The following is a 13,389-nucleotide window of genomic DNA, read 5'->3' as shown; positions in this document are numbered from 1 at the left end:
GGTCACTTCCGGTTTGATTAGAGGCACTTCCGGTCCAGCTGAGGTCACTTCCGGTTTATTTGGGGTCACTTCCGGTTTTAAAAGGTCACTTCCGGTTTAAAAAGGTCACTTCCGGTTTGATTTGGGGTCACTTCCGGTTTACCTAAGGTCACTTCCTGTTTACCTAAGGTCACTTGCGGCTTGATATGGGGCACTTCCGGTACATTCTGGGTTCATTGGGGGCACTTCAGGGTCAATCCAAGATGGCCGCCACACTGGAAGTGTGGGTGAAGGAGGTGAATATGGTAAGCATAAGGTAAACAAAGTGAATAAAGTTGGAATGGGTTGAGTCGGTTGAAAAATGTGGAAAAAAGAGTAGAAAAACGAAATTGTAGAGAATTTTGGTAAGTGGAAAGTTGTGGAATAGGCAGGCAAAGGATGAACATTTGAATGTTGGAACGGGTTGAATCGGTTAAAAAATGTAGAAGTGAGAGCAAATGTTGAATCCCCATAGAGAATGAATGGGAATCAAAAGAAAAAGCAATTGCGCCAAAATATTTTGAAATTTGGAACAAAACGTAAAAAAAAGCTTCAGGAGGTTCACTTTTGGGGTTAAAATGTTGAAACGGGTTCAATCGGACAAAAAATGCAAAAGTTAGCGCCTAATGTAGCTATTTAGGGCAGGTAATTTTGAAATAAGTTCACTTCCGGGTTGATTTGGGTCACTTCCGGTCTATTTGGGTCACTTCCGGTTTGATTAGAGGCACTTCCGGTCTAGCTGAGGTCACTTCCGGTTTATTTGGGGTCACTTCCGGTTTAAAAAGGTCACTTCCGGTTTAAAAAGGTCACTTCCGGTTTGATTTGGGGTCACTTCCGGTTTACCTAAGGTCACTTCCTGTTTACCTAAGGTCACTTCCGGTTCGATTTGGGGCACTTCCGGTTCATTCTAGGGTCATTGGGAGCACTTCAGGGTCAATCCAAGATGGCCGCCACACTGGAAGTGGGGGTCAAGGGTTGAATTGTGTAAGCATAGTGGAAGTGGGGGTGAAGGGGGTGAATATGGTAAGGATGAGGTGACCAAAGTGAATAAAGTTGGAATGGGTTGAATCGGTTGAAAAATGTAGAAATTAGAGTAGAAAAACCAAATTTTGTAGAATTTGGTTGAATTTCAAAATTGAAAATTTGGAAATTTTGGTAAGTGGGAAGGTGTGGAATAGGTAGGCAAAAGATGAACAGTTGAAAGTTGGAATGGGTTGAATCGGTTGAAAAACGTAGAAGTTAGAGTAGAAAAACGAAATTTTGGAGAATTTGGTTGAATTTCAAATTTGAAATTTTGGAATTTTTGGTAGGTGAGAAGTTGTGGAATAGGCAGGCAAAAGATGAAAAGTTGAAAATTGGAATGGGTTGAATCGGTTGAAAAATGTAGAAACTAGAGGTGAAAAACGAAATTTCGTGAAATTTTGTCGGAATTTTTAACGAGAAAACGTGAAATTTTTGAATTTGGGAATTTTGGGAATGTCGAGAATCATTCCGAATGTGGTTTGAATGTGCTGAATGAGGTGAATGTAAAAGGGGAATGACGTAAATGTGAAATGTCGAATCTGCCATTGAGAATGAATGGGGAAAAATTTGTCGTAAATTCGCGAATTTTGCGAAATCGGAAAATTTTCGGAACGAGAAAAATGGAAGCGCTCATCTCGTGAATATTTGGAATACGTCAAAAGTGGAACGGAGTGAATCGGATGAATTATGTGGAAGAAGAAGCGGGACAAAAAAGTGGCGGGAATAAAATAGAAGAATAATAATAACTAGAAAATGCAATTTCTGGAGAAATTGCGTGTGAAGGCGAAGACTTTGAATCACTTCTTGGGGAATGATGCCGAATGATGTTGAAATGAGTTGAATTTCTTGAGAAATGTGGAAAATAGAAGTGTAATACTAAATTTTTGAGAATATGGTTGAATTTCAAATTTGATTTTTGGAATTTTTGGTAAGTGGAAAGTTGTGGAATAGGCAGGCAAAGGATGAACAGTTGAATGTTGGAACGGGTTGAATCGGTTAAAAAATGTAGAAGTGAGAGCAAATGTTGAATCCCCATAGAGAATGAATGGGAATTAAAAGAAAAAGCAATTGCGCCAAAATATTTTGAAATTTGGAACAAAACGTAAAAAAACAGCTTCAGGAGGTTCACTTTTGGGGTTAAAATGTTGAAACGGGTTCAATCGGACAAAAAATGCAAAAGTTAGCGCCTAATGTAGCTATTTATGACAGTTAATGTTGAAATAAGTTCACTTCCGGGTTGATTTGGGTCACTTCCGGTCTATTTGGGTCACTTCCGGTCTGATTAGAGGCACTTCCGGTCCAGCTGAGGTCACTTCCGGTTTATTTGGGGTCACTTCCGGTTTAAAAAGGTCACTTCCGGTTTAAAAAGGTCACTTCCGGTTTGATTTGGGGTCACTTCCGGTTTACCTAAGGTCACTTCCTGTTTACCTAAGGTCACTTCCGGTTCGATTCGGGGCACTTCCGGTTCATTCTAGGGTCATTGGGAGCACTTCAGGGTCAATCCAAGATGGCCGCCACACTGGAAGTGGGGGTCAAGGGTTGAATTGTGTAAGCATAGTGGAAGTGGGGGTGAAGGGGGTGAATATGGTAAGGATGAGGTGACCAAAGTGAATAAAGTTGGAATGGGTTGAATCGGTTGAAAAATGTAGAAATTAGAGTAGAAAAACCAAATTTTGTAGAATTTGGTTGAATTTCAAAATTGAAAATTTGGAAATTTTGGTAAGTGGGAAGGTGTGGAATAGGTAGGCAAAAGACTAACAGTTGAAAGTTGGAATGGGTTGAATCGGTTGAAAAACGTAGAAGTTAGAGTAGAAAAACGAAATTTTGGAGAATTTGGTTGAATTTCAAATTTGAAATTTTGGAATTTTTGGTAGGTGAGAAGTTGTGGAATAGGCAGGCAAAAGATGAACAGTTGAAAATTGGAATGGGTTGAATCGGTTGAAAAATGTAGAAACTAGAGGTGAAAAACGAAATTTCGTGAAATTTTGTCGGAATTTTTAACGTGAAAACGTGAAATTTTTGAATTTGGGAATTTTGAGAATGTCGAGAATCATTCCGAATGTGGTTTGAATGTGCTGAATGAGGTGAATTTAAAAGGGGAATGACGTAAATGTGAAATGTAGAATCTGCCATTGAGAATGAATGGGGAAAAATTTGTCGTAAATTCGCGAATTTTGCGAAATCGGAAAATTTTCGGAACGAGAAAAATGGAAGCGCTCATCTCGTGAATATTTGGAATACGTCAAAAGTGGAACGGAGTGAATCGGATGAATTATGTGGAAGAAGAAGCGGGACAAAAAAGTGTGGAGAATAAAATATAATAATAATAATAATAATAATAATAATAATAGAGAATGGTGTAGAATAACATATGTGTGAAGGCCATCGCCTTCACACAATAACTAGAAAATGCAATTTCTGGAGAAATTGCGTGTGAAGGCGAAGACTTTGAATCACTTCTTGGGGAATGATGGCGAATGATGTTGAAATGAGTTGAATTTCTTGAGAAATGTGGAAAATAGAAGTGTAATACTAAATTTTGGAGAATTTGGTTGAATTTCAAATTTGAAGTTTGGAATTTGTGGTAAGTGGGAGGTTGTGGAATAGGTAGGCAAAAGATGAACAGTTGAATGTTGGAACGGGTTGAATCGGTTAAAAAATGTAGACGTGAGAGCAAATGTTGAATCTCCATAGAGAATGAATGGGAATTAAAAGAAAAAGCAATTGCGCCAAAATATTTTGAAATTTGGAACAAAACGAAAATAAATAGCTTCAGGAGGTTCACTTTTGGAGTTAAAATGTTGAAATGGGTTCAATTGGACAAAAAATGCAAAAGTTAGCGACTAATGTAGCTATTTAGGGCAGTTAATGTTGAAATAAGGTCACTTCCGGGGTGATTTGGGTCACTTCCGGTCTATTTGGGTCACTTCCGGTTTGATTAGAGGCACTTCCGGTCTAGCTGAGGTCACTTCCGGTTTATTTGGGGTCACTTCCGGTTTAAGAAGGTCACTTCCGGTTTAAAAAGGTCACTTCCGGTTTGATTTGGGGTCACTTCCGGTTTACTTGAGGTCACTTCCGGTTCATTTGGGGTCACTTCCGGTTTGATTTGGGTCACTTCCGGTCTATTTGGGTCACTTCCGGTTTGATTAGAGGCACTTCCGGTCTAGCTGAGGTCACTTCCGGTTTATTTGGGGTCACTTCCAGTTTAAAAAGGTCACTTCCGGTTTAAAAAGGTCACTTCCGGTTTGATTTGGGGTCACTTCCGGTTTACCTGGGGTCACTTCCGGTTCATTTGGGGTCACTTCCGGTTTGATTTGGGTCACTTCCGGTCTATTTGAGTCACTTCCGGTTTGAATAGAGGCACTTCCGGTCTAGCTGAGGTCACTTCCGGTTTATTTGGGGTCACTTCCGGTTTAAAAAGGTCACTTCCGGTTTAAACAGGTCACTTCCGGTTGGATTTGGGGTCACTTCCGGTTTACTTGAGGTCACTTACGGTTCATTTGGGGTCACTTCCGGTTTGATTTGGGTCACTTCCGGTCTATTTGGGTCACTTCCGGTTTGATTAGAGGCACTTCCGGTCTAGCTGAGGTCACTTCCGGTTTATTTGGGGTCACTTCCAGTTTAAAAAGGTCACTTCCGGTTTAAAAAGGTCACTTCCGGTTTGATTTGGGGTCACTTCCGGTTTACCTAAGGTCACTTCCTGTTTACCCAAGGTCACTTCCGGTTCGATTTGGGGCACTTCCGGTTCATTCTAGGGTCATTGGGAGCACTTCAGGGTCAATCCAAGATGGCCGCCACACTGGAAGTGGGGGTCAAGGGTTGAATTGTGTAAGCATAGTGGAAGTGGGGGTGAAGGGGGTGAATATGGTAAGGATGAGGTGACCAAAGTGAATAAAGTTGTAATGGGTTGAATCGGTTGAAAAATGTAGAAATTAGAGTAGAAAAACCAAATTTTGTAGAATTTGGTTGAATTTCAAAATTGAAAATTTGGAAATTTTGGTAAGTGGGAAGGTGTGGAATAGGTAGGCAAAAGATGAACAGTTGAAAGTTGGAATGGGGTGAATCGGTTGAAAAACGTAGAAGTTAGAGTAGAAAAACGAAATTTTGGAGAATTTGGTTGAATTTCAAATTTGAAATTTTGGAATTTTTGGTAGGTGAGAAGTTGTGGAATAGGCAGGCAAAAGATGAACAGTTGAAAATTGGAATGGGTTGAATCGGTTGAAAAATGTAGAAACTAGAGGTGAAAAACGAAATTTCGTGAAATTTTGTCGGAATTTTTAACGTGAAAACGTGAAATTTTTGAATTTGGGAATTTTGGGAATGTCGAGAATCATTCCGAATGTGGTTTGAATGTGCTGAATGAGGTGAATTTAAAAGGGGAATGACGTAAATGTGAAATGTAGAATCTGCCATTGAGAATGAATGGGGAAAAATTTGTCGTAAATTCGCGAATTTTGCGAAATCGGAAAATTTTCGGAACGAGAAAAATGGAAGCGCTCATCTCGTGAATATTTGGAATACGTCAAAAGTGGAACGGAGTGAATCGGATGAATTATGTGGAAGAAGAAGCGGGACAAAAAAGTGTGGAGAATAAAATATAATAATAATAATAACTAGAAAATGCAATTTCTGGAGAAATTGCGTGTGAAGGCGAAGACTTTGAATCACTTCTTGGGGAATGATGCCGAATGATGTTGAAATGAGTTGAATTTCTTGAGAAATGTGGAAAATAGAAGTGTAATACTAAATTTTTGAGAATATGGTTGAATTTCAAATTTGAAGTTTGGAATTTGTGGTAAGTGGGAGGTTGTGGAATAGGTAGGCAAAAGATGAACAGTTGAATGTTGGAACGGGTTGAATCGGTTAAAAAATGTAGACGTGAGAGCAAATGTTGAATCTCCATAGAGAATGAATGGGAATCAAAAGAAAAAGCAATTGCGCCAAAATATTTTGAAATTTGGAACAAAACGAAAATAAATAGCTTCAGGAGGTTCACTTTTGGAGTTAAAATGTTGAAATGGGTTCAATCGGACAAAAAATGCAAAAGTTAGCGACTAATGTAGCTATTTAGGGCAGTTAATGTTGAAATAAGGTCACTTCCGGGGTGATTTGGGTCACTTCCGGTCTATTTGGGTCACTTCCGGTTTGAGTAGAGGCACTTCCGGTCTAGCCGAGGTCACTTCCGGTTTATTTGGGGTCACTTCCGGTTTAAAAAAGTCACTTCCGGTTTAAAAAGGTCACTTCCGGTTTGATTTGGGGTCACTTCCGGTTTACCTAAGGTCACTTCCTGTTTACCTAAGGTCACTTGCGGTTTGATATGGGGCACTTCCGGTACATTCTGGGTTCATTGGGGGCACTTCCGGGTCAATCCAAGATGGCCGCCACACTGGAAGTGTGGGTGAAGGAGGTGAATATGGTAAGCATAAGGTAAACAAAGTGAATAAAGTTGGAATGGGTTGAATCGGTTGAAAAATGTGGAAAAAAGAGTAGAAAAACGAAATTGTAGAGAATTTTTGGTAAGTGGAAAGTTGTGGAATAGGCAGGCAAAGGATGAACAGTTGAATGTTGGAACGGGTTGAATCGGTTAAAAAATGTAGAAGTGAGAGCAAATGTTGAATCCCCATAGAGAATGAATGGGAATTAAAAGAAAAAGCAATTGCGCCAAAATATTTTGAAATTTGGAACAAAACGTAAAAAAACAGCTTCAGGAGGTTCGCTTTTGGGGTTAAAATGTTGAAACGGGTTCAATCGGACAAAAAATGCAAAAGTTAGCGCCTAATGTAGCTATTTATGGCAGTTAATGTTGAAATAAGTTCACTTCCGGGTTGATTTGGGTCATTACGGTCTATTTGGGTCACTTCCGGTCTGATTAGAGGCACTTCCGGTCTAGCTGAGGTCACTTCCGGTTTATTTGGGGTCACTTCCGGTTTAAAAAGGTCACTTCCGGTTTAAAAAGGTCACTTCCGGTTTGATTTGGGGTCACTTCCGGTTTACCTGAGGTTACTTCCTGTTTACCTAAGGTCACTTCCGGTTTTATTTGGGGCACTTCCGGTTCATTCTAGGTTCATTGGGAGCACTTCAGGGTCAATCCAAGATGGCCGCCATACTGGAAGTGGGGGTCAAGGGTTGAATTGTGTAAGCATAGTGGAAGTGGGGGTGAAGGGGTGAATATGGTAAGGATGAGGTGACCAAAGTGAATAAAGTTGGAATGGGTTGAATCGGTTGAAAAATGTAGAAATTAGAGTGGAAAAACGAAATTTTGTAGCATTTGGTTGAATTTCAAAATTGAAAATTTGGAAATTTTGGTAAGTGGGAAGGTGTGGAATAGGTAGGAAAAAGATGAACAGTTGAAAGTTGGAATGGGTTGAATCGGTCAAAAATTGTAGAAATTAGAGGTGAAAAACGGAATTTTGTGAAATTTTGTCGAAATTTTTAACGTGAAAACGTGAAATTTTTGAATTTGGGAATTTTGGGAATGTCGAGAATCATTCCGAATGTGGTTTGAATGTGCTGAATGAGGTGAATTTAAAAGGGGAATGACGTAAATGTGAAATGTCGAATCTGCCATTGAGAATGAATGGGGAAAAATTTGTCGTAAATTCGCGAATTTTGCGAAATCGGAAAATTTTCGGAACGAGAAAAATGGAAGCGCTCATCTCGTGAATATTTGGAATACGTCAAAAGTGGAACGGAGTGAATCGGATGAATTATGTGGAAGAAGAAGCGGGACAAAAAAGTGTGGAGAATAAAATATAATAATAATAATAACTAGAAAATGCAATTTCTGGAGAAATTGCGTGTGAAGGCGAAGACTTTGAATCACTTCTTGGGGAATGCTGGCGAATTATGCTGAAACGAGTTGAATTACTTGAGAAATGCCGAAAATAGAGGTGAAAAACGGAATTTTGGAGAATTTGGTGGAATTACAGAATTTTGGAGAATTTGGTTGAGTTTAAAATCTTAAAATGTGGAATTTATGGCAAGTGGAAATTTGGGGAATAGGTAGGAAAAAGATGAAGAGTTGAAAGTTGGAATGGGTTGAATCGGTTGAACAATGTGAAAATTAGAGTAGAAAAACGAAATTTTGGAGAATTTGGTTGAATTTCAAATTTGGGATTTTTGGTAAGTGGGAAGTTGTGTAATACGTAGGCAAAAGATGAAGAGTCGAAAGTTGGAATGGGTTGAATCGGTTGAAAAACGTACAAATTAGAGTCGAAAAACGAAATTTTGCAGAATTTGGTTGAATTTCAAATTTGGAATTTTTGGTAAGTGGGAAGTTGTGAAATAGGTAAGCAAAAGATGAAAAGTTGAAAGTTGGAATGGATTGAATTGGTTGCACAATGTAAAGATTAGAGTAGAAAAACAAAATGTTTGAGAATTTGGTTGAATTTCAAATTTTTAATTTTTAATATTTGGTAAGTGGGAAGTTGTGGAATAGGTAGGCAAAAGATGAGGAGTTGAAAGTTGGAATGGGTTGAATCGGTTGAACAATGTAGAAATTACAGTAGAAAAACGAAATTTTGGAGATTTTGGTTGAATTTCAAATTTGGAATTTTTGGTAAGTTGGAAGTTGTGGAATAGGTAGGCAAAAGATGAAGAGTTGAAAGTTGGAATGGGTTGAATCGGTTGAACAATGTAGAAATTAGAGTAGAAAAACAAAATGTTGGAGAATTTGGTTGAATTTCAAATATGGAATTTTTGTTAAGTGGGAAGTTGTGGAATAGGTAGGCAAAAGATGAAGAGTTGAAAGTTGGAATGGGTTGAATCGGTTGAACAATGTAGAAATTAGATTAGAAAAACGAAATTTTGGAGAATTTGGTTGAATTTCAAATTTGGAATTTTTGGTAAACGGGAAGTTGTGGAATAGGTAGGCAAAACATGAACAGTTGAAAGTTGGAATGAGTTGAATCGGTTAAAAAATGTAGAAATTAGAGTAGAAAAACAAAAATTTTGAGAATTTGGTTGAATTCCAAATTTGGAATTTTTGGTAAGTGGGAAGTTCTGAAATAGGTAAGCAAAAGATGAAAAGTTGAAAGTTGGAATGGATTGAATCGGTTTCACAATGTAAAGATTAGAGAAGAAAAACCAAATGTTTGAGAATTTGGTTGAATTTCAAATTTGGAATTTTTGGTAAGTGGGAAGTTGTGGAATAGGTAGGCAAAAGATGAAGAGTTGAAAGTTGGAACGGGTTGAATCGGTTGAACAATGTAGAAATTAGAGTAGAAAAACGACATTTTGTAGATTTTGGTTGAATTTCAAATTTGGAATTTTTGGTAAGTCGGAAGTTGTGGAATAGGTAGGCAAAAGATGAAGAGTTGAAAGTTGGAATGGGTTGAATCGGTTGAACAATGTAGAAATTAGAGTAGAAAAACAAAATGTTGAAGAATTTGGTTGAATTTCAAATATGGAATTTTTGGTAAGTGGGAAGTTGTGGAATAGATAGGCAAAAGATGAACAGTTGAAAGTTGGAATGAGTTGAATCGGTTGAACAATGTAGAAATTAGAGTAGAAAAACGAAATTTAGAAAGATTTGGTTGAATTTCAAATTTGGAATTTTTGGTAAACGGGAAGTTGTGGAATAGGTAGGCAAAACATGAACAGTTGAAAGTTGGAATGAGTTGAATCGGTTGAAAAATGTAGAAATTAGAGTAGAAAAACAAAATTTTTGAGAATTTGGTTGAATTCCAAATTTGAAAATTTGGAATTTTTCATAAGTTGGAAGTTGTGGAATAGTTAGAAAAAGATGAACAGTTGAAAGTTGGAATGGGTTGAAAAACGTAAAAGTTAGAGTGGAAAAACGAAATTTTGGAGAATTTGGTTGAATTTCAAATTTGGAATTTTTGGTAAGTGGGAAGTTGTGGAATAGGTAGGCAAAAGATGAACAGTTGAAAGTTGGAATGAGTTGAATCGGTTGAACAATGTAGTAAAAAGTGGAATGATGTAAATGTGAAATGTCGAATCTGCCATTAAGAATGAATGGGGAAAAATTTGTCGTAAGTTCGCGAATTTTGCGAAATCGGAAAATTTTCGGAACGAGAAAAATGGAAGCGCTCATCTCGTGAATATTTGGAACACGTCAAAAGTGGAACGGAGTGAATCGGATGAATTATGTGGAAGAAGAAGCGGGACAAAAAAGTGTGGAGAATAAAATATAATAATAATAATAACTAGAAAATGCAATTTCTGGAGAAATTGCGTGTGAAGGCGAAGACTTTGAATCACTTCTTGGGGAATGATGCCGAATGATGTTGAAATGAGTTGAATTTCTTGAGAAATGTGGAAAATAGAAGTGTAATACAAAATTTTTGAGAATATGGTTGAATTTCAAATTTGATTTTTGGAATTTTTGGTAAGTGGAAAGTTGTGGAATAGGCAGGCAAAGGATGAACAGTTGAATGTTGGAATGGGTTGAATCGGTTAAAAAATGTAGAAGTGAGAGCAAATGTTGAATCCCCATAGAGAATGAATGGGAATTAAAAGAAAAAGCAATTGCGCCAAAATATTTTGAAATTTGGAACAAAACGTAAAAAAACAGCTTCAGGAGGTTCACTTTTGGGGTTAAAATGTTGAAACGGGTTCAATCGGACAAAAAATGCAAAAGTTAGCGCCTAATGTAGCTATTTATGGCAGTTAATGTTGAAATAAGTTCACTTCCGGGTTGATTTGGGTCACTTCCGGTCCATTTGGGTCACTTCCGGTCTGATTAGAGGCACTTCCGGTCCAGCTGAGGTCACTTCCGGTTTATTTGGGGTCACTTCCGGTTTAAAAAGGCCACTTCCGGTTTAAAAAGGTCACTTCCGGTTTGATTTGGGGTCACTTCCGGTTTACCTGAGGTCACTTCCTGTTTACCTAAGGTCACTTCCGGTTTGATTTGGGCCACTTCCGGTTCATTCTAGGTTCATTGGGAGCACTTCAGGGTCAATCCAAGATGGCCGCCACACTGGAAGTGGGGGTCAAGGGTTGAATTTTGTAAGTGGGGGTGAAGGGGGTGAATATGGTAAGGATGAGGTGACCAAAGTGAATAAAGTTGGAATGGGTTGAATCGGTTGAAAAATGTAGAAATTAGAGTAGAAAAACCAAATTTTGTAGAATTTGGTTGAATTTCAAAATTGAAAATTTGGAAATTTTGGTAAGTGGGAAGGTGTGGAATAGGTAGGCAAAAGATGAACAGTTGAAAGTTGGAATGGGTTGAATCGGTTGAAAAACGTAGAAGTTAGAGTAGAAAAACGAAATTTTGGAGAATTCGGTTGAATTTCAAATTTGAAATTTTGGAATTTTTGATAGGTGAGAAGTTGTGGAATAGGCAGGCAAAAGATGAACAGTTGAAAGTTGGAATGGGTTGAATCGGTTGAAAAATGTAGAAATTAGAGTAGAAAAACGAAATTACGAAGAATTTGGTTGAATTTCAAATTTGAAAATTTGGAATTTTTTTGTAAGTGGGAAGTTGTGGAATAGGTAGGCAAAAGATGAACAGTTGGAAGTTGGAACGGGTTGAATCGGTCGAAAAATGTAGAAATTAGAGGTGAAAAACGAAATTTCGTGAAATTTTGTCGGAATTTTTAACGTGAAAACGTGAAATTTTTGAATTTGGGAATTTTGGGAATGTCGAGAATCATTCCGAATGTGGTTTGAATGTGCTGAATGAGGTGAATTTAAAAGGGGAATGACGTAAATGTGAAATGTCGAATCTGCCATTGAGAATGAATGGGGAAAAATTTGTCGTAAATTCGCGAATTTTGCGAAATCGGAAAATTTTCGGAACGAGAAAAATGGAAGCGCTCATCTCGTGAATATTTGGAATACATCAAAAGTGGAACGGAGTGAATCGGATGAACTATGTGGAAGAAGAAGCGGGACAAAAAAGTGTGGAGAATAAAATAGAAGAATAATAATAATAATAATAATAGAGAATGGTGTAGAATAACATATGTGTGAAGGCCATCGCCTTCACACAACTAGAAAATGCAATTTCTGGAGAAATTGCGTGTGAAGGCGAAGACTTTGAATCACTTCTTTGGGAATGATGCCGAATGATGTTGAAATGAGTTGAATTTCTTGAGAAATGTGGAAAATAGAAGTGTAATACTAAATTTTGGAGAATTTGGTTGAATTTCAAATTTGAAGTTTGGAATTTTTGGTAAGTGGGAGGTTGTGGAATAGGTAGGCAAAAGATGAACAGTCAAATGTTGGAACGGGTTGAATTGGTTAAAAAATGTAGAAGTTAGAGCAAATATTGAATCCCCATAGAGAATGAATGGGAATTAAAAGAAAAAATAATTGCGCCAAAATATTGTAAAATTTGGAACAAAACGAAAAAAAACAGCTTCAGGAGGTTCACCTTTGGGGTTAAAATGTTGAAACGGGTTCAATCGGACAAAAAATGCAAAAGTTAGCGACTAATGTAGCTATTTAGGGCAGTTAATGTTGAAATAAGGTCACTTCCGGTTTGATTTGGGTCACTTCCGGTTTGATTAGAGGCACTTCCGGTCCAGCTGAGGTCACTTCCGGTTTATTTGGGGTCACTTCCGGTTTTAAAAGGTCACTTCCGGTTTAAAAAGGTCACTTCCGGTTTGATTTGGGGTCACTTCCGGTTTACCTAAGGTCACTTCCTGTTTACCTAAGGTCACTTGCGGCTTGATATGGGGCACTTCCGGTACATTCTGGGTTCATTGGGGGCACTTCAGGGTCAATCCAAGATGGCCGCCACACTGGAAGTGTGGGTGAAGGAGGTGAATATGGTAAGCATAAGGTAAACAAAGTGAATAAAGTTGGAATGGGTTGAATCGGTTGAAAAATGTGGAAAAAAGAGTAGAAAAACGAAATTGTAGAGAATTTTGGTAAGTGGAAAGTTGTGGAATAGGCAGGCAAAGGATGAACAGTTGAATGTTGGAACGGGTTGAATCGGTTAAAAAATGTAGAAGTGAGAGCAAATGTTGAATCCCCATAGAGAATGAATGGGAATCAAAAGAAAAAGCAATTGCGCCAAAATATTTTGAAATTTGGAACAAAACGTAAAAAAAAAGCTTCAGGAGGTTCACTTTTGGGGTTAAAATGTTGAAACGGGTTCAATCGGACAAAAAATGCAAAAGTTAGCGCCTAATGTAGCTATTTAGGGCAGTTAATTTTGAAATAAGTTCACTTCCGGGTTGATTTGGGTCACTTCCGGTCTATTTGGGTCACTTCCGGTTTGATTAGAGGCACTTCCGGTCTAGCTGAGGTCACTTCCGGTTTATTTGGGGTCACTTCCGGTTTAAAAAGGTCACTTCCGGTTTAAAAAGGTCACTTCCGGTTTGATTTGGGGTCACTTCCGGTTTACCTAAGGTCACTTCCTGTTTACCTAAGGTCACT

The 13,389-nt window shown here is 38.1% G+C and overlaps 1 long non-coding RNA gene across 1 annotated transcript in view; it reads left to right on the top strand.

Annotated features, from left to right (window-relative positions):
* Positions 1 to 700: 700 nt before the first annotated feature.
* LOC137839772 (uncharacterized) overlaps positions 701 to 13,389 on the top strand; it is a 31,559-nt gene continuing 18,870 nt past the window's right edge. The window contains exon 1 of the long non-coding RNA XR_011085979.1: positions 701 to 12,559. This is a non-coding gene — a long non-coding RNA (uncharacterized lncRNA). The remainder of the gene's footprint in view (positions 12,560 to 13,389) is intronic.

This window comes from Syngnathus scovelli, chromosome 20 (genome assembly GCF_024217435.2).
Source record: "Syngnathus scovelli strain Florida chromosome 20, RoL_Ssco_1.2, whole genome shotgun sequence".
Classification (NCBI taxonomy): Eukaryota; Metazoa; Chordata; class Actinopteri; order Syngnathiformes; family Syngnathidae; genus Syngnathus; species Syngnathus scovelli.
Note: the sequence above shows the minus strand (reverse complement) of the source record. Positions and strands in the feature narration are given on the sequence as shown.